The following is a 26399-nucleotide window of genomic DNA, read 5'->3' on the forward strand; positions in this document are numbered from 1 at the left end:
GGAATTCCAGATTAGACAAATGTAATTGGGACCTACCAAAGAATTATATTTATAAAATCTATCACAACACAGGATATATCATTTCATTTTAGTAGCGACAAGTTGTATTGTTGGCTCTACAAATTACGCTATGACTTATCTATATTATGTACCTTAGGATTTAAAAAGGTTATTTACGTGATAAAAAATCGTACAAAGTAGCTTTTAGCAAATAAAGTTTTTTTTAATGAATATATCTAAAAAGTGACAGTCTAGCGTCTCTGGTCTCTAATTCATAATCAAATACAATAAATTTACGTAGTAGGGACACTAAAACACCTCGTGTTTGTCGGACAGAAGGTCTTCATAATCAAATTATACAAATAAACGTCTTGAGGCCCAGTAGCTGCTGACACTTCCCGGACTCACATTGTGTAAACAACATCCAATATTTATTTGGATTATTAAGGCGACCGTAAACATCTGTCAAATTGAGATTTGGAACTCTTAAACTTGTCTCAACGGCCGTTTCTTCAGAACACACGGATTTGTCTTCATTAAAATTTAAACTTTATATTCCAGAAGTAAGATCCAATCTAAATCCGGATTTCATTAGAATTTATTGGATTAAACACGTCTTGAAATACTGAAGAGCTTTAAAATACTGACAGTACTTGTCATGTTTACAGATTCTGAACGAAAGGAGACATGTGTTTGAGGATATAAAATGTTGTGTGATGATATCATCGGAAATATTAATAAGGATGTTAAAAGAGCAATGACATAAAACAGTCTTGTTAACCACCCGCATTGCAAATCAAATAAAAATATATCCGAAGACTTTAAAATACGAACAAAAATAATTCTGGAACGTATTACTGACAAAACTGTCAAGGATGTCTCAATTATAACTGACAGTTCCTTCATTGGAGCAATAACCATCGATACATACTTCGGTTGATTGGAAGCAAATATTTTTCGTTTCAACAAAAACGATATGCCTGACAACTATTTCCAACCCAATTACTTTACGAACCAAAATACATCAACAGTACTAAAGTACTTACTTGAATGAGTTATCGATAATTCTGCGGGTAATATACAGTCAGTTTTTTTTTTTTTTTTTTTTTTTTTTTTTTTTTTTTTTTTTTTTTTTTTTTTTTTTTGACGTGACTTATTGTAGATTTGCCGCAGATGGCATTAACTACTTGGCCGGACAAATGGGGAGCGCTGAAGGCTCTCACCCGGTACAACGTTTAAGACAACAGGCCTGAGGGTGCCCAGTTGGGCGCGAACCTCGGCTCAGGGCGTCGTCTGAGAGGAAAAATATTTGAAAGAATTAATCGACCCTAGTGGGTCGATAGCGATAAGCGCTGAATGAGGGAAATCGTCGACCACGCCGGCGGGGTCGGTATCGGGGTCCTGAAGTGTTTGGTGTCGCGAGCTGATTGGCTGCCTCTATGGCTAGGGTAATCGGGTCGTCGGGATCGTATATTACGTCCTTCGGACGCCGATACTTTTCAGTACCGTCCCTAAGCGGGATGTATTCGGAAGCCGCAACTACCAGGGGATTTGGGTGGTGCAGAGCAGAATCGAAAAAACGATACAGTCAGTAACCGTAACCCTTTTACATTAGTTTGTTAGACTGGCCCTGGCTTAAACTATTGACTGGCTCAAATTAGATCTCAACTAGTCCTGATATGAACTTCCGTCATGTGAAGTGGGTGATGATGACTCTTATCCATTGAGTGTTGCTCAAGCTAAATCATAGCCGAAAATATACGCGTAAAATGATTTAAACTTTTATATCACTACATAGTATAAAACAAAGTCACTTTTTCTGTCCCTATATCCCTATGTACGCTTAAATCTTTAAAACTACGCAACGGATTTTGGTGCGGTTTTTTTAATAGATAGAGTGATTCAAGAGGGAGGTTTATATTATGTTTACTATGTGTATAACATCCATTAAATAGTGGAGAAATACTGTTATTTTTGAGGTTTTTAATGTTATGTCGTAAATAATTTCATTTTTTTTCTCAGCATTGCACCCGAGCGAAGCCGGGGCGGGTCGCTAGTAATTGATAAACAGCGTTGTAAAAGAAAATCTTCCAATAAACGATGTTGTAGACGCACGTATGACTTTCGCTATCAAAATTTTAATAAAGACGTTGTTTGTATAAGAAAGCTGCGGTAGCCATTGTGCCAGATAAGATATGACACACACCATAAATAAACTTAAATAAACTGGATTATGCTCCAATAAATATGCTAGAAATACCATGGTGATAACGGATGTGTTTCACTGCGTTTATGACAATGTTGCAAAGGGAAGTTAACAAGCAATAAACCTAATCGTGTCGAAATAGATAAACATGGCATGTTTCATGTGTTCCAGGCTAATCCCCGATATTAGCTCGTCATAGCTCTGGATAATGCTAATTAACTAGAACTGCATTCCAAAATCTGAATCGATATCAGTTGAATTATCGAAATTTGAGGATTATCGGAACCGGGTTTAATTTCAATGACTTCGAATTAGATTTTGGAAGCGGTTTAGCTTAATATAGGTTTTCAATTCAAACGTATTAATATTGCAGCAGAATATTCGCTGTAATTATGTTCGAATTATATGTTTGGATGATTGCGCAACAAATTGTAAATAGACGTGCGTAATAGACCAATGCGTAAGTATACTAACAACAAAGAACTGATTAACTTCAAAGATCTCAAATGTTCCTAAAGTATATTTTCATATTGTTTATCAATACTTTCAAAATCTTTATCTACTCAACTTTACCCTTTAGTTCTCACGATGCACATATGCGCTAGCTCCGAACGGGTAACCCAAACAAACGTGGCCAAGGTTAAGATATAATTTATTGCCACTTCAACGATGACAGCACCAAAAAATACTCTCAATATAAACAATGGGTCCTTTAACGCAAGTGCTACACGAAATGTCATAAAGTATGTACATAAAATGCAGCGTAATTGAGGCGGACGGCAAAAGTGGAGCCAAGTTTTAATGCCAGTGGCTTTACATGTTCGAAAATTGTTGTGAAAACAGTGGACTTTGCTTGTAAAATACGGTTTGTGACGCGCTGTTTTCATTGTTTATGAATATGTATATGCATGGAACACGAGTATGCGATAAACCATAATGGAAAATATTGTACCACGACATAAGCGGACATTTTAAAATATATAACAGTAGCACACTCGAATATTTATCTATAGTGCCCAACAATTTGAACCTACAGCTCCGAATTATGGATGATAATGCTTGTTTATACGGAGATATGGCGTATGGTATGTGGGATTTTAGATCTCAACCTTATAAACCACTCTCTCTAATCCAAATATGGTTATTAAAGGTAATACCTTTTGACAACAAAACCATTAGAAGTGTAGCGACACTCGAAAGCACGCGTTTGTTGACTCTTGACTTTCAAAGGTGCGGTTCGAGATAACTTTAGCAAACTACAAAACCTGGTATTCATAATGTTTATTTTTCACATACTGCTTCGTCAACATGGCATATTAACGTTTGAGGATTGTATGGCCAGCTCGTTAATGCAACCTACAAGAATAAAAATAAATACAAGTGTTTATAATGACGCTTCGTACTTAACAATAACGAAAAATCCAAGAATATTGCTAAACTTTGGAAAGTATGTTTGCTGTCACCAGACTGTGGTCTGAAAGGCAACGTCAATCTTATATTATTTATTTGCGTTTGGTAAGCAACCTTACAACCTCGTAGCATGCTCTCATGAAACCTTACCACATCGCGCGGGAACTTTTTTAAACGTGGGTGTTATTATAAAAATAAATGAAAACATACTTTTTGAGTAATGTTTGTTTTGACGCGAGCTACCATTACGATACTCTCTGAGAGTGTCGACGTGTGTAAGACCCACACTAAGAACGATTGATTTGGGGTCTTGTAAAATATGGACGTGTATCGCTCCACTTTCGGGATTGATTAATTGTAAGCTTTGACGCCGCGATGTTTTCGTTCCAATTTAAGAATCGTCTGGGATGCTTATTTGTCGAGTGTAGAAGCAATTTTTAATTACCAAAGACCATCAATCTGGATGCGTTGATTTATGCGTTAACGATTGGTCTAGACGGGCAATTGAAAAAGTTTCGAAATAGACGTCATGTGTGAAAGCAAGTTTGACAACGGAGGATTAGGAGAACTTCGACGTTTACATCGGTGCGTGTATTGTCGAAATTGCACAAGTTTTTTCGAAAGTTTCCGACAAAAGCGTGGTCTTTTACACAATGGCGTATTTTTGTTCGTGCGGTCTCGACTGACAGTTCGCGTGATGTATTAGGCCTGGGCAGAGGATTATTTTTACCCATTTCACGAAGTTTGCATGCACCGCCATTGTATAGAGCGGAAGCGGCTTTGCAAAGCGGCCATGAGATTATTGTTGAGGGAGAATTTTGGATGCTTATGAATGATGTCGTCGATGGATTTGAAACACAATGGGTATTTAGGAGAATAATTCAAATCTCGAGCTTAGAAATGTATTAATTACCAAGTTTTATTTTGTTAGAAGTGGGTAAGTACTTACTTATTTTGAACTGTGGAACCTGATATATAGTCACAGACAAAAATGTTATTCCATAAATGAATTATTGCAAAACATTGTTTAGATTTAATTCTGAATCCAAACAAAACTTTGTCACATGAGTTGCACAACAATAGCAATAAAAACTCGCATAGAGACAAATCCCAAACTGCATTAATCTCGAGACAAAAAAAAGCTGATACGTCTAAAAAGGCCCGACTCCAAAGTTGCAACAAAAAAACTTGGAGACATAAAAGGCGGCGTTCGAGTTAACACCCTCGATTTATCGCGACAATAAACTGAGATGCTCGCGTGAAATGAACTGACGCAGTGAAATAACAGTAAGGTCCATGTCGCACCTGGGACCTGTTATTATGATATTTAGAACCTTCATGTTTTGTCGTGTTTTGCTAAAGAAGTTCTTTTAAGCTGTAAGGACACAGTATATAAAGCATTATTAAGATATGTGAATAGTAAGATAAGGGTGCTGGTGCGGATTATATTTGTGCTTGTCGTTTTATGGTTGTTTTAGAGTAATTAAATACATACAATAATGGTATAATGTAATGATTTCTGGTAGGGCTCTAGCTAGAACATCACCGATTGAGAAATTGGTCGGTGTACTGCGGAACAGAAGGCGATTGGGGCAACCACCGTTCTACACGCCCTATCTATGGAGTAATGGCGATTACTCCACCGACAAGAGCGCAGCCCTTAAATAAAGAGAGAAATACCAACAAGATCAAATACAAAAATTTCAAATACTTAAAAAAAAGATAGCATGGCATCACGTCTGCATCCCCAAAGGGGTACACAGAGGGGGATACTATCCCTCGCTAGACGTTTTAAGTCCCATGTAGTAGTGAATGAATTCATTGGCATTAACCGGCCACAAAATCGCGGAAACCACGTGATTTCAATTATTTATGATAACAAACATGACTTAAAACTCATAAGATTATTATGCTGTTTTATAAATGGGCATATTCAAAGATATCCGCATTTGGTATAGTTTGATTTTTTTACCTACAGGAATAAAATCAACTGGCGTCTAGGTGGTCCTGTCTAACTTTATTGTAGATTCAATTAATTAGTCGCCTTTACCTATTAAAAGTAAAATTTCAGCCAGTGATAGTTATGAAGGACTCCTATATACAGGGTGGCCCAGAAGTTCAGGTTCAAAATGAAAAATTAGAAAGAGGGGCTCATTAGCTACCAGAAACACCCCCATGTATGTTCAGCAATTATTTACGGTTTAGGAGATATGACCCATTTTGTACCTTTTTCTAGATTTTCTACCTTACTTCAGAAATAATCATTTTGTCGCTATCCCTTTCTTAATAATTATTTTATTTTACTTCACAACTATGCCTAAGTCTGTGTACCGCTCAATCAAAGATAAATCAAAGTGAAATCAAAGATAAAAAAAAAGTTATCGGAAGTCAAAGTGAGAATTCGACCAAAATTGTTACAGTTGTTAAAACTTCGCCGAAGAATAATAAACACATGAGATTGTCATGGACACTGAAAGTATTTCTAAAAACTGCTCCATTTAATAGGCTTTTAGAAACATTCATAAAAAGTACCCTTAATACGGGCAAAAAACTAAGTAATTAGCCCTCAAAGATTGCAAGACAGACAGATTTGAAGGAAAATTTGACATTCTCATACAATGTAGCTGCTACTTTCTAACGTTGTTAAAGGTGCTAAAAGACAGATTTTATTTTAGTATCCAATAGTATGAATCACCAACAGTGTTTGGGGATAACTTTTGTCCCTTGAACTCTATGTACCTTCATTAAAATACGAATACCAAAAGTGACTGCAAGTTTTGTCTTCGGATTGTTGCTATGTCTACCCTGTTAACGATTATAAGCGTGATTTTTATTTACTTTTAATTGAAAATGTGTCTTTGAGCACCTTTAACAACGTTAGAAAGTAGCAGCTACATTGTATGAGAATGTCAAATTTTCCTTCAAATCTGTCTGTCTTGCAATCTTTGAGGGCTAATTACTTTGCCCGTATTAAGGGTACTTTTTATGAATGTTTCTAAAAGCCTATTAAATGGAGCATTTTTTAGAAATACTTTCAGTGTCCATGACAATCTCATGTGTTTATTATTCTTCGGCGAAGTTTTAACAACTGTAACAATTTTGGTCGAATTCTCACTTTGACTTCCGATAACTTTTTTTTTATCTTTGATTTCACTTTGATTTATCTTTGATTGAGCGGTACACAGACTTAGGCATAGTTGTGAAGTAAAATAAAATAATTATTAAGAAAGGGATAGCGACAAAATGATTATTTCTGAAGTAAGGTAGAAAATCTAGAAAAAGGTACAAAATGGGTCATATCTCCTAAACCGTAAATAATTGCTGAACATACATGGGGGTGTTTCTGGTAGCTAATGAGCCCCTCTTTCTAATTTTTCATTTTGAACCTGAACTTCTGGGCCACCCTGTATAACCTCTATAACGTGCTAACTCTACATAAATATAGTATATTTATAAAATCGTCATTAGTATTGACGTACTCTTTACTCCATCAAAAATAGTTTCTTCGAGTTTTATAAAAAATAAAATCTGTCATTCCAATTTTATGCATTTCACCTAAAATATTGTGTCGGACATGAGCATAGAACGAATTTGTATTTATAAATATTGCAGACCAACTTTGAAGTTGAAAATAGAAACGTCAAAACGGTCAAAAGAGCAAAAGTTTAGTTTACGTCTCGAGCTACTTCTAGTTATCAAAGTTTAGTTTACTTTTAGTTTGGGGCTGTGAAATATGGACAGATGGATAGTGTTAATAATGTAAAACTAAAGGAAAAAAAAACAACTGGTAATCTTTTATTAATATACAGCTATTGAGCGCCATAAATCATAATGATAAAATAGTAGATGCTTATCTGGAATATAAATTAATAAGGAAAATAATTGCATTTTAAGAAATGACCCGAACAAAATAATAAAAATATTCTGAACAAATCATGAAAAAACAATATTTTAAATTAAGAACAAACAATAAATGGAACATAAATAAAGCCTACATTGATGCTGATTCCAGTACACTATTTAATATTATTTTAAGTTATACCTATCATTTTCTTATTCCGAAAAAGAAAGGGACGGGTAATCGACAGGCATAAAAAATAAAATTATAAGGCAACAAAACTTTCAACATTTAACATTGGACAATAACTCGACAGTATTAAGACGACAGCCCACGTCAAATAGGTTGCATATCAGCGAGATGTCTTTTTTATTTGCCCGGGTTATTCATTTTAAAATTAACAGTTGTCAATCATCCGTCCTTTTCCTTACCGGCGGATAAGAATATGACGGGTATAACTTAAAATAAAATTAGGAGGTGTCTGCACGAATCGGGGCCATTATGAACAAATTATCAAATAAAAATATTTTAAATTAAGAACAAACTACACGATCGCCAGTTATTCAAAAATGGAACATAAATAAAGGCTACAATATTGCTCTCACGCGGAAGTTCCGAAATTAGAATTCCAAAATATATTTCGCATTTTAGAGAAACAGTATGCAAGTATTCGTTTGTTACATAAACATGATTGATATTGAATTAAACAGTTGTGTACGACCACACAAGATGTTAATTAAATCTATAATTATATTGCAATGTGTCCCGAACAACTATAAGCTTATAGAAGTAGGTATTCGTGAATGAAGTTATTTATCTAATATTCTAGCGCATGATTTCACACCCAATACAATGGCGTCTATTGCAGAATAAGACGTTCTTTATCGTGTAGATAAAATAGTTCAATATTATTTAAGATAACCTTTTGATAGGATTATCTACGGGTCAAAGTGAAATAGGGTCCTTTGTCGCGTCGTATAAAAATCTAAGTAAGAATTTATTGTTATAATATTTTTAAGGATTTCGACGGTGTAATGAAGTATCTGTAGGTAGGTATGTTGTTTATTATTTATCATTCTTCACAGTAATTGAAAATGACATCACGCCTGTATCCCCAAAGGAGTAGGCGGAGGTTGTATAGTGTATTTTACACCTACTCTTCTCCAGAAATGTTTAAGTCCCATGTAATAGGGGGCAAGCCTATAGACATTAATTGGACGCAAATCTTGGATACCACGAGATCAGTAATTATATTGACAATACAAACATAAATTCAAACTCATAAAGTCAAATTCGCTGGTTTAGAGCTTTAGTCGGGATTTAAACCCGCGATACGACGATGTAAGTCACGCTGTTGAAAACTTTATTAAAAGAAAGAAAAGAAAGAAAAAATATTTATTCGGCATAGGTCCTTAAGCTTGGTTGCGCAGCGGTAAACGCGTTCGGTCTGCGATTGTTGAAGTTAAGCAACTTTCGTAAAGGCCGGTCATAGGATGGGTGACCACAAAAAACAAAAAAGTTTTCATCTCGAGCTCCTCCGTGCTTCGGAAGGCACGTTAAGCCGTTGGTCCCGGCTGCATTAGCAGTCGTTAATAACTATAAATCCGCACTGGGCCCGCGTGATGGTTTAAGGCCCGATCTCCCTATCCATCCATAGGGAAGGCCCGTGCCCCAGCAGTGGGGATTTAATGGGCTGATGATGATGATGAGGTTCTTAACAAAACTTTTATTAGAAATCTGTTGAATTATTCCAGATTATTCTCCACTTCAAAAAATCTGTTGTCTTTTCCTAATCTTTGTTGAAGTTGGAATCTTCGTAATCTAATACCAATATATACTAACTTGAAGTGAAAACTCAAATACATAGCAACGAATCTAAAAAGTATCTACTAACTTAAGTTATAATTAGCAGAAAGCTTTGCTTGTCGAAATAAATTCATAAACAAGTCACTCAGCACTATCTTCATACCAGCTTTCAAGCAATATAAACGAAAATATATCGAAAACTATAAACCACACAATTTAAGAGGCATTGTCTCAGGAATTTTGTTCAATTTAGCAGCAAATGCGCTCGTTCAGTCGTACAAACCGTTCAAAAAGTAAATTCGAACCTTATGTTTGGCGCCTTCAATTAGTTCTATCTTACTTACCTATGTAACTATCAATGGTTTTAATTTAAAAGCCAGGCACTTTTTTATAATTTCTTTACGCCAAGATCACACTCCGGACACTTCATACAAAACGCATCGTTTTACACAGACACTACACATTGACGTTATCGTACACGCGCATCTGTGTGTGTGACGTCTACAGCAGTGCCACTACAGGCCACACAAGACACGGACAGTCGCTCCTGTCGCGCCGTTTTATCCACCACGCAATTAACAGTTATGCGTCCTACAATATTTTTTTACTTATAAAATGTGACAGCTTGCAAAACACGACTGGCTGTCGCGCAGTTCTGTTACTGTAACACCACATTTGGAGGACGGTAGCGCGCGACAATCATCGATGTTTGAAGTGCGTGCCGCGTCTGCGCCGAGCCATCTTCTTGTTATTCTCATTGCTTTTGGTATCGTTATTACTGAACCACATTCTTAACGACGCGTGTATTTTAGCACGTTATGGTTCCAAAAGGCACGCATGCATGCTCGAGGCAGCTGTGCATGTAAATCTCGGACGCCAATAAAACTGAATAATCCGCCGCGCCTGTGGGCGAAGTGTCAAATTTTCCACGTCATTAAAGCTTCTTTTACATCCAAAGGCGAGCCTTAAAAATTCATAAGTATATTCCCAACGCATACCTAACCGAGCAATCAATCTTTTAGCATTTATGTGTAACTAAATTGCGCCCGATTCGTAATTACGAACACTTTCCGTGGACGATAACCGTCCAAAGGTACCGGTTAAAATTGCGCGGCTGTCTGAAAATATTTAAGGCGATATCGATCAGAGATAACTAAGAGTGATAAGGTACGGAAAGTGAAGTCCTGTTCGGCGAAAGCCTGGTCTTTGATGTGGGATTCTCGAGTTAGCGGTTGATTCACTCCAGGCGTCTATTTCTGGCGTCAGCGTTCCTCAACGCGTGGCGAACGAGTGGTTACATTTGTTTTGCCGATGCCCGTTAGCGACGCCACACCGATTAAACAGCCACATCGACGTTGCACAATATTTGACCACATGTTTCTAACATCGAACCACGCGCACTATCAAAATATTGACGCTCTTATCCGCATCGAGGTTGCATTGTGGTTACTTCAATAAATACAAGTGTGCACCTCTATATTTGCTTACCCCATTAGCTAGCACTTAATGTTTAGGCATGCGGCATTAAAAAAATATTAACTCAAGTGCCGTCGATGCTGTTGAGAGTTAACAAGAATTTTTGCCTTATCAAACTCACATTATGACCAATTACAGCGTCCAGTTTTAACATTTTTGCCTGTCGAAGTTCTAAATCGTCTCGTTAAGGTTATTTATTTAAGCCCTTTTTTGTTGAAAGGGACGATTTTAAAGGGTGGCCGTGTAACAATTAAGTAGCCATTGGGGCTAAAAAATGTCACCCTTTAGAGGCTTTTTACGGGTGCAGTGTCCAAAAAAGAGGACAGTTTTTTATCACCTGAGCTGGAAGTCACAAATGTTTATCGCCACTCGACGGCTGTTGATTTATGCTTCCACCCCCGAGGACCGCGACAGACCCCACCGAAATGAATTAGATTGTTTAATTGGTCATTTATTTTTCGAAGATAACGCCGGTCACTGTGTTCCGAGTGTTTTTGGGTTACTGGAGTGCCAGTCAACGGAAACCGAATTGGAATTATCCAATCCCCGTAATTGTCCAAACATTTTTATTAAAAATTAAAGAATATTTTTATATGAAACAGATACCTATTCGTTTTAGGCATCAATGCAGTCGGTCTAACTTGAAATTTATTACACATAATTGCCACGAAGAACGCCGTATCTCATGTATTATGGATTATCTTCGAGAAATATGACGTAGTTTTAAGACAAAAGGTACAAAAAGTGGGTCAAAAAACTGGCTAATGATCGGCTTACACTTTTCTTAAGCCCACCGGAGACGTAAAAATTAAAGGCTTATCTTAAATTATGCTTAATTGGAGGGCCAAAAAGTACAGATTGAATTTCAAACGTTGATTGATAGCTTTACGTTAGTATAGTGTTTCTGATAATGGTTTAATGTGAAAATTCCGATATTTATTAAACTAATTACCATAAAATGTGTTTCGAGATCGACCGCCAAAGTCTATTAAAAAAAGTTATTGAATATACTTTAATAACAGGATACCGTTCTGTTGGTTTACCTATAAGAAAAGGCCGGAGTAATATCGAAACGGCCACTTTGCATCTAATATTGGTGTGTTATAAAACGCTGGAAGAAAATCGGAAATCTTTTCATTCGTGAAAATAAAAAAAGAGAAAGCGAAATGACGAGAGACGGCTACATTACGGTGAGTGCGCGATTTTTGAACGTAATCATATCAAGCTCTAATATTCAAGGCTCCGATTTCACAAAATGTTTTAGGAATTTCGTTTAGAAATTCCATTATGTTATTTATGGCGGCCCGAATCGACGGCCGATGTTTATGGCACAACTAATTACAAGGCATTTGCATTTTACTGTTTGTTTTCCCACAGATAGCGATAATTTCGGCTTCGGCCGGGGGCAGAAAATAAATTCTAATACAAATGACTCCAATTCCTGATTATATAGACATTAGTGATTATTTATCGTTGCGATTGCAACACTAACGAGTTCGAAACCGAGTTAAGCTGTAACTAATCGGCAATTAAAACAGCTTGTTTTGGAATTCAAACATTGATTTACTATTAGCATACATTTCAAAAACTAATAAAGTGTTTTTATACATAAGATTGTTAATATACCGACTAAATGAGGGATTTTCCAGGCTACGAACCCCAAAAATAATAAAGATAGCGCTGTCCATATGCATACTCCATAGATAATTACCAATTTCCTCATTACACGGCTACATAATTATTCAAAAATATAATAGCAGAAGCACAAATAAAAATAATCGTTGCTTGATATTTGGATCAGTAAGCTCTGCACGACAACCGCGCCGAGCGCGGCGCGAATTATATCGAAGCCTTCGACCAATAGCCGTTTGACGTCCATTTACGTAGATAGCATTAGTATCGTTTATTAGTCCCATCAATCCGCACTGGGCCCGCGTGATGGTTTAAGGCCCGATCTCCCTATCCATCCATAGGGAAGGCCCGTGCCCCAGCAGTGGGGACGTAAATGGGCTGATGATGATGATGATTAGTCGAAGAGCTCGATATAATTCGCGCCGCGCGCGACGCGGTTATCATGCAGACCTGGCAGATTTTATGAATTATTTTGTTACTAATGTTGCTTCTCTTTATTGTGATCAGAATAATAATGGAGGAAGATGTGTTGTGCCTGGAAGCAATAACAAGGGTCATCATATATCCAGAAAGAAAGTAAAAGATGCATATGCCTGTTATCCATAAAATTAGTAGGTTAAACGAAGGCAAGTTTTAACAGCGCTATTTATATTTTTTTTTAGCAAACGTAGCCTGGAAAATAAATTACAATAAATTTATGAACACATACACATACATACATCATATATACGTAAACAAGCGTCCGTAATACTAAACACACACAACACATACAAACATACATAACCTCACGCTTATTTCCCACCGGGGTCAGCAGAGACTACAGAATTCCATTTGCTTCGATCCTGACACCTCTCTTGCTTCCTTTACATTCATCAATCGCTTCATACACGCACGCCGGTTCAGAGTAGACCGTACTAAACCTTTTTGAAGGACATCTCCAATTTTGTCAATGTAAGTCCTTCTAGGTCTTCCTCTGCTACACACACATATAAATGTAATATCAATAACAGATGAAAGAAAAATATTCATAAAAATTAAGTCGTTTTAAGTAGCAAAAAACATAGTCATGAATGAAAAATCTTCTATGCATCTGAGATCAATAGAAAACCTTAAAAAGCACTTTTACTTTCGTGAGGATTGTGAGATCCATCTTGCAATGGATTTAACTCTATCTAGTCCAATTGACGTGAGCAGTAGGTACGTTATGTTACGTTCAATGAAATAATTTCAAATTGCATGTTATTAATTGAAATGTGTATTACAGTAATTCAAATTGCTTTTTTTTATTAAATATTTTTTTTATTGAAATATAATATTTATTTCGGAAACAAGTCCATATTATGTTAGTAATAGAAAGCTTAACCTTGTATTACTCGTAGTAATAGATTCTAAAAACGATAATATAAAAAATATTAATATTGCCAACATTTTTATTTCTTGCTTTTCGGTTTTATGGAAAAGAAGGTACTTAAGTGAAACTAACATCTAAATTACGAGAATGTACATAATTTCACGCAGAAAATAATAAATAATTAACAAATTACAAAATGCAATTAACGATCAGGTTTCTGAGGCGGGTATCAAACAGAAAGCCGCTAATGTTTATAATAGCACAATACCGTATTGTTCCCAAATCCCTTGCACAATGCTCCCGGTGTTAGAGCATTCCACTCTTAATTCCACTAAAACTCTCTAAAAGGAATTTTTCGAGTGGCAATCCACGAATTTCAATAACAACAAGCGCTCTTAAGAAAACTGTATCGCTTAAACTGCGTAAACAGAAACTACGGACTCGAAAAAAATCGATACAAAGGTCTCGGTTCACTAAAACAACAGATGTTTGGTACAAAGCTCAGCACTTATATCGTTTTGTGTTACAATTTCTTTTGTCCGAACGCCCCGAGGTCGTAAATGACTAGAAATTTTCTTTCATTATCATTTATTGCGCGTTTTATTCCATCAGCGAATCACTTTGTAAGTATCTCAAAGTATTTCAACCATAAAGTGCGGTCGTATCGTTGTCTGGCATAAATCAATCAATGAAGATAAGTTATTCCAACACAATATAATAGGGATTATCTTTGAAATGACGAGCAAACGAGGAGTAAACTCAATGAAAAGACTATAAGTCACCATTAAGACGCTGAGGGCTTTTGCTGGCGACTGAGTGATCAGTTATCGTGAGCGAAACGTAGTTCGGGATCTCTGGACAATGTCAATGGGGACAGCGATGGTGTTCGGATGTGGGTGGGAATGAGACAGTTAATTCTAATTATGGCCGTATTGTGAGGCGAAATTTTATTGCTATCTCATTGGGACGCTCATTACGCCAGGACCGTAATTGTGCTCTATTGTGCTCGCTCCACAGTCGCCATTTTTCTGCGAAGCGTGTGAATCTAGGACAGATTCCCCTCGTGAAGTTCCGCTGACTTTTCGTTAGAAATTAATTGCTTGGTTGAATTTTATCCGGGATGTTTGGCCAAGAGGGGTCGGCTAGACAGCTTCAGAAAGATAGTAAAAAATCATGAGATTTTAAAAATAAATCGAGGTAATTACAAAACTTAACAGTCTACTAGCACCTACATAAAACTTCTCAGCAAAGCAACCCGAAGCGGAACTTTCACGTAATCCATTTTGTACAGAAGATACATAGCAAATATTTTCTGGCAAAGCTTCTTGTCCAAACAAATGCGAATGCAATATTCATTAAAAATAACGAGCTCTCTTGGGCTTTGCTAAAGGGATAACAAAATAAATAACTTCGGTTATTGTGTGTCTATTTGTAGGAGAACACACATTGGTCTTAGAGAACCACCGATGGCCTCTTCAGTTTCATCGCGAGCTGTCGGAGCGATTAGCGCTCTGACAGCTAATTTATATACTCAACTTACTGGCTGTTCTATTCCCGTAGGGACGCGTGTGCGCCTTGTAAGTATAGACGCGGCAAAAGATAAGGACAATTTTAGTATCGATGTAATAAATGACATGAAAAATCTATTTCTGGCAACATACGAACGGTTTTTTTTTTAGATATACATGGACGAAGGACGTAGTCTGTATAATAAATAAGTAATAATGTACCTATGTAAGTGATATAAATTATTTGATTAAATGTAACATAAATACACAAGTATAATTATTTATTAAAAACGTATTTGTACGTGGCAATAATATCCCAAGATAATAAATGGTTCATGTCTCTCGCGAAAGTGTAATATTTTTTACATAATATATAAAAGTCATATTATGAAACATGAATACAAAAGCCGCCTAAGGCCGCCTTAGTGTCTATTTTTATGTCTTTTGTATTATGTTGTTGTGCAATAAAGTATTACTGGTTGATTGATTGAATACACTGACACATTCTGGTTTACTTGGTTGAAAGAAAAACGCTCGCCATCTCAACATCACATCGACTAAAGTTCACTTCGGATACCTCGACAAAATCTAAACCACTGCGCTATATTTATAGAAAATAAACAGCTTATAATAATAACTTAATATATATAACAATAGATAACAAAGTAGTCTATCATATATTCACCAAAAACTAATTCGTGCTATTGAATATAAAAGGAAAAAACACATAAGTATGAATACAAGAAAAGAGACACGAATATGTCAGGTAATTAAGTCGAAATATACATTATTTTAGATAATATTTAAACAGCAATAACATTTTTAATGGACGATACAACAAAGATATATATTAAATTAAAATATATAATTTATTAAATTAAGTAGAAATGAAAAAACCATAAAAGAGACCGCATATTTCCGCACTAAAACTGGTATCGATGGCAAAATTCATTCAATTGCGGATTCGTCATTATGTAAAATGCAGTCGTAAATCGAAAAACCAGTGCGTTTTGTATCCAACAGTATTATTACCCGTACAATGTTGGCAGCTGTGCGGCGCTTACACCTCATTGCCTTTTCCGTGACATTGCCCGATTCTATAAAAGATATTGAATTTAGTAATATTATTAGAATATCGGAAGTGATTTATTGGATTTTGGTCTCCATCAACGTAATGCCTGTGATTAGCTTTGTATATTTGAACGAGCTTCGTCATTTCCACCGCTGTCTGTGTTACTGTTTAATATAGATTTGTTTTATTCGGATGGGTTGGAATTATGACATATAGTGTCAGTACCTAGATTTATTTCATAGACAAAAATATCTACGTGTTTAACACAACAATTGCGTGCCAAAAATAATAACAAAATACAATATTATGACTACAAGAAAGACAAAACAACGAATGTATATCATTTTACTAATGTAACGTTAATATAAAGGTAATAAATACGTAAATAATGAAACTTCAGTTCATGACAAAACACGTTATGTATATAACGCACTATTCAGTAGGATAGTTTCCAACTAGTCAAATCTGGCACTTTTTACTAAACGTCAAAATACGATATTAGTATGGATTTGTATGAAAAAGCCACCTGACGCGTCGCAGGAAAACTTGACTAAATGTCGCACTTATTATTACATTCTTCTTTATTAAAATTCATAAATAATTTAAATAGAAAAAAGAAAACGTTTTTTGCCTTTATATAGTAATCAGAATTTCATAATTTATCTTTGACCTAAGAAACTACCCAGTTACTTGCCGTGTCTAAATCTTCAGAAGCACTGGAGTTATAGACATTGTTCGAAACCGAAACATACGTAGAGGCGCGGCTTCGACAAGCTCAAACCCCTTCGCGGCTAAATGTGGAAACAATTTTCGGAATGGACTCGCCTGACAAATAATTCGTGGACAAATTAGTCCAACAATTTCTCTATTCAGTGAGCTTGTTAAGACTTTAAATATTTGACGCGCCACAACGAGAACAGGGTACAATTAAATTATAAACATTTTCAATCCATTTCAAAGTTAGGAATGTACGCATTAAAAGTTTTAAGGTGTTTCTAATGGAAGAACTAATTTTGAAGTTAAGAGTTTCTGATTGGAATCCTAAACATACTTACAACAAAATGGTTTTCTACCATTATGAAACTGATTAGTATGTACTTACGCCTAAGATATAGAGCTCTGAGCTTACTTGTATAGGAAAGAGTGACGGAGATATATACTGGAAACATTTATTCAAACAAAGCACACTTTTATAATAACAACATAATAAACAAACAAAATGAATAACAAACATAACAGAACATTTGATAGAAAACAAACACGAACGTAATAACAAATAGTAGAATGTGCACTAATTTGAAAAGATGAAGGACTCGGCACTATGTTTGCCAGATAAGTTCATTTGTTTGTAAGATAGCACAAAGAACGAGAAACTGGAACGAGTTGTAAATACGTAACATTCTATATCTAAAAAGTGAAAAACTATCTCGCATGATTTTTTGCTAAACTACATCTGTTTTTATTCAAACGTATGTAAAATTCTAAGATATCAATTGTCACTATAAACAAATGCCATCGATTAATAGAAGCAAGGGTTGATGGAGTTCGTAATCCACCTCACAACCCACACGATAGAAGAAGAAGAAGAGAAAAGAAACAATTTCAAACAATCAAACTACTCCACAATTAATAAAGACCAAAATGCTCATTAAATAATTGCTTCAAGCGATACGGCACCTGTTATGTTGCAGGCTATAATCTAAATCAATGTGTATTAATTATCGTTACCATCATCACAACGCTACTATTAACACGTAACTAATATTAGGGTTATCAACAACAACTTTTCAATTACAACACAATTTTGATTTATGCTGCGCGAACGCCACTTCTGTACTGCTAGGGACCTAAGGTGATATACGCGTGCTTAGCAAATATTCAATCACTCTACACTTGAACACCCCAAAAATATAATGTTTTGGAAACATTGACTGTGACTACTTATTCCAACAATTTACTGGTCACATTAAAAAGGAACAGGCGAAGCGTTGTTACTTGTTCTATATTTAGATAGACCGTCACTTATCATCTTTAGAGCGACATAAATTCACGAAAAATCGTTATTCCAGGCCATCTCACTAAAAGCGGGGCCTGTGCATCGCACGCTCGTAAATTACCCAGCGACGACGCACTAAAATAGCGTAACACCCCAAACGCCATGGGAACCGAGGACATCCGACCCCACAACCTCGCTAAATGCCTACAAATCCGTCGCTCGGATTCAAATCAAAAAGACATCGGGGGAGACGTCCCAACTACGATTAGAGACGCCTATCAATAAACAATTTATAGGGCTTACGAAATTTCTCAAAATGTATCAGTCACGCGATGAAAGACGCTGGTAGCTTGGAGCGAGGTGGAAGTCTGAACAATGAGAATCGGGACCAAGCCGGAAGCACCGCGGATTTTTCCCTGTTATCCCAACAACAATGGAGCCTTCAATACCTGCAGGAGACTACACCGTCTTTTGTTTAATTAATTATCCAACGGATGGAATAATTAAGCTTAAATTCGAGGCAGTGATTAAAGCGGTCTATTGTAAAATATTAATATCAGGTGCATTGTTTGTCTACATAAAGGCTAATGTCTGCGCTCCGTGCAAATTTATTGAACGCATTTCATCAAGGGCACCCTAAGTGGAAAATTGCAAGTTCAAGATTCTAATTAAAATTTGTGTAATCGTTTTAATGAATGATGCTTTGTTAGGGATAACATAGGAAATGTAATTGATAAATGTGGTGAATTCAATAAGTGTCCGGCTATTGATTGGTTGCAGCTATCGGACAAAGCTAAAGGGCGATCGGTCACTCGGTGACAGTGGTCTCCAGACGGGAGCCAATCGAGCGGTAACACCAACACCATGGTTATAGTACCAGCTCCATCAATCAGAGAACATTCGCAATACGACCGATAATGTATCGCCAACAACCCAACGTTTAATTGGTGATGGATCGTCCTGAACCCCGACAGACGAATTTCATGGCCTCAAAATATCATATTTCGCATGGGGATTTCGTCTTTAGACTCACCCGTGCATATTCGATATGGATTTATTATTTTCGTCTTTACATTTTACCCTCTTTTGGGCTCGGAAGCGATACGTGAAATGACGGAAGATATGAAGGGCGGTAATGGGGGAAAATTGTACTTTATTCGATTTTGATAGACTTGTCGGCAGATTTAGGCTTCGATGTCACTCAGGAACTTTCACGATCCTTCTTCAATTTTCGACATCCGTAAATAATTTAGCTTTACGAATATATCCGTTTCTTTCAAAGATTAGAAATATGAGAACAAATTTTGATATTGGCAATATTTTACGACATTAAAACGAAAGCAAAATTTGCCTTGCCTGTGTTACATCGTAACTTTTATAAAAAATACGACCCTATTTTTTTTTTCAAACACTGTCTCGTTGCTATATTTACTTACACCAGGGACCTTAGCTAAGTTGCAATCGATTATGACAATCAATAGAGATATGATAAAAATAATAGGATTATCATTTCACCTTATTTTAATCCCTTTCTTATGTATTATCTCTGTCGATTATCATTTTTATTTTATTTATTAATTTATTATTACAAAATACAATCTTCTGTAACTTGGCTAACTTCGCTGTAAGATTATTTTTCATTGCTAGTAATAATATGAGTAAAATTTAAGTACTGCTTTATTTCTTAGCCTTTAATCTCGCGTTGGGAGCGTTCCGATTAAAAAAGTAAGTAATATTTTTTGTTGGCAGCGTTATCTTAATTACACGGACAGAACTTCTGAAGTAGCGGTTGATATATTTGCTCTCATGATAAGCTTGTCATAACGAGAAGTCTTACAATTTTGAATTTAGTACTGTTAGTTATCTTGCATATTATACATAAACATAAAAAACGTAAACAGCCTATATACAGAGGAAGACCTAACTCAGACGCTAGTGGGGAGCGGAGAGTTGCCGTTCTATACGTAGTACTATTCCATGTCCTATGCCATATGGCGACAAATCATAAACCTATATCCCTGTATCGGTTTTAACGGTATGCTCCGAAAGAAGATAAGCAATCTTGGTTTAGTATATTTTATATTTCCATTTCGATATGCATTTGGAAGTAATATGAAAAGTTATGCAGTTGTCTTTTGACTTATAGTTCTGAATATAATAATCTACTTTGTTTGTTTGTATTGTTACATCAATTTGGCAAAATCCGGTTCTTAAAATATACTAAGCCTACGTGCGCGCAGCGTTATTTATTAGGTATCTATTCTACGTAAGTGTGTTATAGTTATTGTGGTCCTGTGGTTTACCGGCTTGCTTCTCAAATGGCGAGCACTGGTTCAAACCTCGCTACCAGACGTGCACCACTGAGTTATTAATTTTGTTTTGTTAGTTATTAAGTTGGCTCGACCATTATAGATTGCAAGACGGCTCATCACCTACCTACGACAAACGGCCTCACGATCCGGAGGTCCCGGGTTCAAATCCTGGTGGGGACATTTCACAAAAATCACTTTGTGATCCCTAATTTGGTTAGGACATTACACGCTCATCACCTAATTGTCCGAAAGAAAGATAATCCGTGCTTCGGAAGGCACGTTAAGCTGTTGGTTCCGGTTACTAATTACTGATGTAAGTAAGTAGTCGTTACATGAGTCATGTCAGCCTTTGGCGGCTCAATAGTGACCCTGACACCAGGGTTGATGGGGTTGGTAATCCACCTCACAACCCACACGATAGAAGAAGAGCTACCACGTTGGTCTATCAGAAAGCTTGGTGTGATGTGGGTGCTTAGTTCTTCTTGCGATGGTTGTATCTCTGATTACCCCATTGGGATATAGTCGTGAGCTTATATTATGTATTATGGTTCATACTGAATGCTGTTCTTAGCCTGCAGTAGAATATCTATAAAGCAACAAAGTTGTTCGCAGTGGGTATGTCACTTGAATTGGTAATTTGTATCACTTTGTCGTCCAGCTTAATGTTGCTAGATTAAATAAAGACTGTGTATTTAATTTATAGTCCTTATATGTACTCTAATACTCTTACATTTTCGAAGGGATCGCCCACATTACCAATTACCTATTCGATAAGGGTTTATTTATGACCATCGGCCGGGTTGCGTACGGAATTAAAATTCATTGTTTCTTATCCTGGTAAAGATATGCCGAGGTCACAAGATATCTTTGCTTTATCAGAACAAGAATAGGCTTTTAAAGGAGCGAGCGGGACTAAAGGCGAAGTGGGGGAATAATTTGACCTATCCGAATTGGAAATTCTCGAGGACCCATTGATCTATTTGTTTCAAATTCAACTTTTGAATCGTGATATCGGATTTCTGAAGCATTAAACACCGAGTTATTCGTTTCGATTATCGGGGATTAGATGACAATGGTAGATAAAAAGTTACTTTTATCGCCTTTACTTCTCTCAAAGTGACAATAAAATTTTCAATAGACAATGTTAACTTTATTTTTATTGACGCAATAATTTCTTTTGACAACTTTTTAAGGAATGTTATTGTCTTCTTCTATCACGTGTTATAGAATCGCCAAAGGCAAAACATGTCAGTGGACATAGATCATGTAAGTTACCAGGACCAACGGTTTGGCGTGTTTTCCAAAGCACGGATCATCTTACTCTCTGACAATCGCGTGATTGGCCTGTAATGTCCTAACCAAACTAGAGATCACAAAGTGATTTTAGCGATATGTTCACACTGGGATTCGTACGAAGGACCTCCGGATTGTAATGTTCGTTGAGACGGATTTTTCTTTAAAACTAAATTTAATAACGTATTTTTTGAGCTGTAGTATAAAACGTTTGCGACGCCATGTGCGGTACATAAATATGTATGAAAAATGTAACGGACGCACTTAACTTTTTTTAGTTTCCCGTTCATTTCGCAAACAACGGAGGTCCTAAATAAGGTGGCTAAGTGGGCCGTGGTGTAAATATGCACATATTTGTATTGTATGGTAAGCATTCAGATGCATCCCGGCGCATGCGTCGGGTTAAGCGATGACCCCGACACGTATGGCATATGGGTGCATATATACAAATGGTTTGGTAACTCCTTGAAGCTCCAAAAAGTCAAAATTCTACCGCATCGTTCGCGCTGTGAGAGTATTCAGTTTTATAAGGAATTGTAATCACTTTTACGGAACAGAGTGGGTCGTTTATAGGGTTTCGAACCTCAAAAGGAAAAACAGACCCCTTATAGGATGACTTTTTTGTCCGTCCGTCTGTCCGTCAAGATATTTTTCTCGCTTTGTATACAATTTATTAAAGGTGTTTGGTATATCACTTCACTTTAAGATTTCATATCAAAAGTAGCTGGAAGTTATCTTCTTATTACTCGTGGTTCTACCATTTCATTAGATAGAATACACTACATAAATTTACACCAATTTCTCACCGAGGTAAACAGACTATGGAATTCCATTTGCTTCGATCCTGATTCACTTCTCTTGCTTCCTTCACATTCATCAATCGCGCCATAGACGCACAGTGATTCAGAGCATTGCAACTTTTATAATAATTATTTTTAGTGTTATATATTTAGAGGCGTCTAGAAAATAATGATTATTGACTTAAATAACTTCTCCTAGAACAGTTTTTTCTATGAACCTGACAAATCGGCAGTATATTTATCCGTTGGTCCGCTACATTAGGAGACAGGATCCAAAGCATTAACTCTTGTCTCTCGTGTAACAGTTTGAAAATAGAATACATTTAATACCGGCCGATGTACATGTTTTATGGAACTGGAAACTCGATACTTTTTTACTTAGTTTTTTATTTGTTTTGGAATCAGACTAATTGACCCGTGTCATATTTTCAATTAGTTTGCCAGCGTATATGAGTTTTCCGGTGACGAATTTCCGTTTTAGTGGAGTTGAATATTTAAAAATCTTTGCCTATTTTGTTATAAAATTTTACGCGATGTATAAATTTTTTGTAGGTAAGTTTTTTTGGTCTTATTAAATTTATCATTTAAGTTTATCACGTAAATTACCTTTTTTTATGACTATATCGTACTCGTCGTTAAGCTTCCGTATTTTATGTTCATTATCTATTATAAAAAGTCGTTATTGATCAAAATAATAATGACTAATTTCATGAGTTTTTTATCATAAGTGTTCCTAAACATAATATCAATATATTTTTTATGTAACTTTGTTTATTGAAGTTCTCATTTCAAGCGATTTTATTGAGCTGTACCCAAATTATTGTGTTTGTTTATTTGCTCGTAATTTTATAATAAATGTCAAATAACAGCTCATAAAAATAAAATAACCGTTTGCTGAAAAAACATTTTCAGTTAAAGAACTTGCTAATAAATAATGTTTAAGTAAGATTTAAAATAGGAATTAGAAAATCGATAGAAAGTAATAAATTAAATATACTTAATCACTTATAATAACAAAAGATAGTGAAGTTACACTTTACACAAATGCTGTACATTATTTAGTTTAGATTAGACTATGAGATTGTTTTTTATTAATTTGAATTTGACATACAATAAAACAATGTTTTACATCCATAGCAAAATAATACAGTCACGGTGAAACAAGGTTTTACACTCGAAGTTTCCACTCAAACACCATTTTCTCTAGCTCGGGTAAGTATATTTTTCGCTAATTCATCTCTCCGCGTGATAAGTGGCGGACGACGGAAGCTGCTTTTTTCTCAAACTCTCAAGAGCTTTGCAAAATGTCTTCGAAAACGACTTTTTCTCTCTTAAGCACATTTTGACATCCTTCCCGCCTGTTTTTACAATGCTGCACTTAAGATCACTCTAGTATTGTGCTTGTGTTTGCAATTTGCGAAATTCCTTTTTTGAGAATGTTATTATTATTGTGCGCAGTTTTTGTTGTTATGTTTTTTGTTCTCAGGATATTCTTCATTTGAAATTTACCGTTGGTAAAACACTGAAGGAAATGTTTGTCACGTTTTCGTTTATAGGATCTTAATATGAAATTACACGCTTGAAAAAACGTAGACAAAATTCGGTCGAAATAGACTTTACCTTTAGTACATGCCACACGTGAAAAACTAATGGTAATAGAAATATTTGAACGAGATGATAACGTATAAGTAAACAGATTCAATTCAAAACATAAATTAAATACACTGGTAAATAAATAAATAACACGTAAATACAATAAAAAATCATCCAACTCCAAGCAAAAATACAAGTCCAAAAACTTTCACTTTTAACACAAGAATCACTTAAATCTGTTCCGAAAAAATATAAGAAAACACGCACGTGGGCACAAGGTTTGAATTTCGCGCCGAACGCACGCAGCGAGCGACGTCCTCACCGCACGGTGGTCAGAAGGCAACTGAAGTCTGGTTGGCTGAAGACTAGACAAGGGCAGATGCTCGGGGGAAGGGAGGGGATGAATCAACCCCGGCCAACATTTGCCCAGTGAAACCAGCAACATCAATAAGGAAGTATCCGATTAAATGCTCAATAACAATGGCGACTTTGAACATCAATTAGGTAAAGCAAACGCGATAACCAAATCTGTCAAAGATTCAATTGATAGAGATCGCTTAATGCCAGGTGAAAGAGATAATTAGTACTCTGGGCAGGGGAAAGGCCGGGAAAGTTGCGGCTGAATTTATTTTATCGCCAAATTTTGACTGTTTGGGGAATTTATTTGATTTTACCTTTTAGATTTTGCTGAAGTTTGACAGAGCACTTAGCTACTTGTTGGAGATATTATTATTACTTTCGACATTTTATGTCAATATTTATTTATTGTGTTTTGTAATAAAAATAGTAGTAATAACATAAAATACCTATAGCATAGAAGATGACGTATTTTTCTTTTATTCGGCGTTGTAAAAATAGAAAAAATTGAACTAATACTTTACGGTTATTAGCCGTGAAACACCTCCACCAACCCGCAGTGGAGCAACATTATAGAGTATGCTCAATACCCCTTTGGTTCAACGACTTCCGTGGTCCAGTGGTTGAGTGTTGGGCTCACGATCCGGAGGTCCCGGGTTCGAATCCCGGTGGAGGGTGGTTAGAACATTACAGGTTGATCACCTGATTGTCCAAAAAGTAAGATTATCCGAGCTTCGGAAGGCACGTTAAGTTCCCGGTTACTACTTACTGATGTAAGTAAGTAGACGTTACATGAGCCATGTCAGGGACCTTTGGCGGTTCAATAATAACCATGATACCAGGGTTGATGAGGTCGGTAATTCACCTCACAACCCACACGATTGAAGAAGAATACCCCCGTTGGTTGATTGAGGGGAGGTCTGTGACCAGCAATGGGACGTATATAGGCTGTTTATTTGTTATGTATGCACTTACTTTACTGTTTTCATAGTAATCGGACAACATAAACTGTTGGATTATCTCTTTCGATTTAGTTTAGATTCAGCAGGATAATTCTGAAGAGGTTTTCGTGTTCAGCGCAGACTTTGTGTGTGCATCCAAACAACTGGCTACAAAGTAACAGTTTAATAAAGTGCACTGTTTAAAAGAGATCGTGTCTGTTAAAGGAGACTTTATAATGCCGTGAAGGTGGATTTAGACCAAACGAGTGAATGCTGAATGATGCTTCTATAAAATAGAGACAGATACAGCACATTCTTTCGTAGCAAGAATAAAAGAAAATAATTCTCTGGGTCTATGTTTTGGCTCTGTGTTTGTTAGTCTGAAGCCATCTTCAGAGTAAAGAATTTTTCATCTATGATATGGCACTTTTTGGCGGGAACGGAAACGGGACGTTTGCTTTCTTCATTGAACAATATAAATAATTAATACAAACTTGTGTTTTATGGTTAATTATCGCTTTAAGTTAGTCGGAAAACATTCGCGATAGTGTTATTATATCGGAATGTTCAATAAACAGAGTGTGCCTATCTATTTTCGCTTCGTGCCAACTAGCCGCTTCATAACTCGAAAGTATATGCGGACTTTTGAGTTAATTCGCTTGGGGTTCTGCTCCGAGGGTGGGGGCTTAGGTTTTATCATTCATCGTCATCACCTTTTATCATTTTATTAATCATCATCAAGAAAAAAATTACATAAGACATGGCTGTATGGACATAGTTCCATTTGCCTTGCTTTTCGGGGAAAACC

At 36.1% G+C, this 26399-nt stretch overlaps 1 protein-coding gene across 1 annotated transcript in view; it reads right to left on the reverse strand.

Annotated features, from left to right (window-relative positions):
- Positions 1-24611, reverse strand: part of LOC126366198 (roundabout homolog 2-like) — a 45099-nt gene extending 20488 nt beyond the window's left edge. Inside the window, exon 1 of the mRNA XM_050009201.1 lies at positions 24455-24611. The gene's annotated coding sequence lies outside the window, so the exon portion shown is untranslated. The remainder of the gene's footprint in view (positions 1-24454) is intronic.
- Positions 24612-26399: the final 1788 nt, after the last annotated feature.

The sequence above is a fragment of the Pectinophora gossypiella genome, chromosome 4 (genome assembly GCF_024362695.1).
Source record: "Pectinophora gossypiella chromosome 4, ilPecGoss1.1, whole genome shotgun sequence".
NCBI lineage: Eukaryota > Metazoa > Arthropoda > Insecta > Lepidoptera > Gelechiidae > Pectinophora > Pectinophora gossypiella.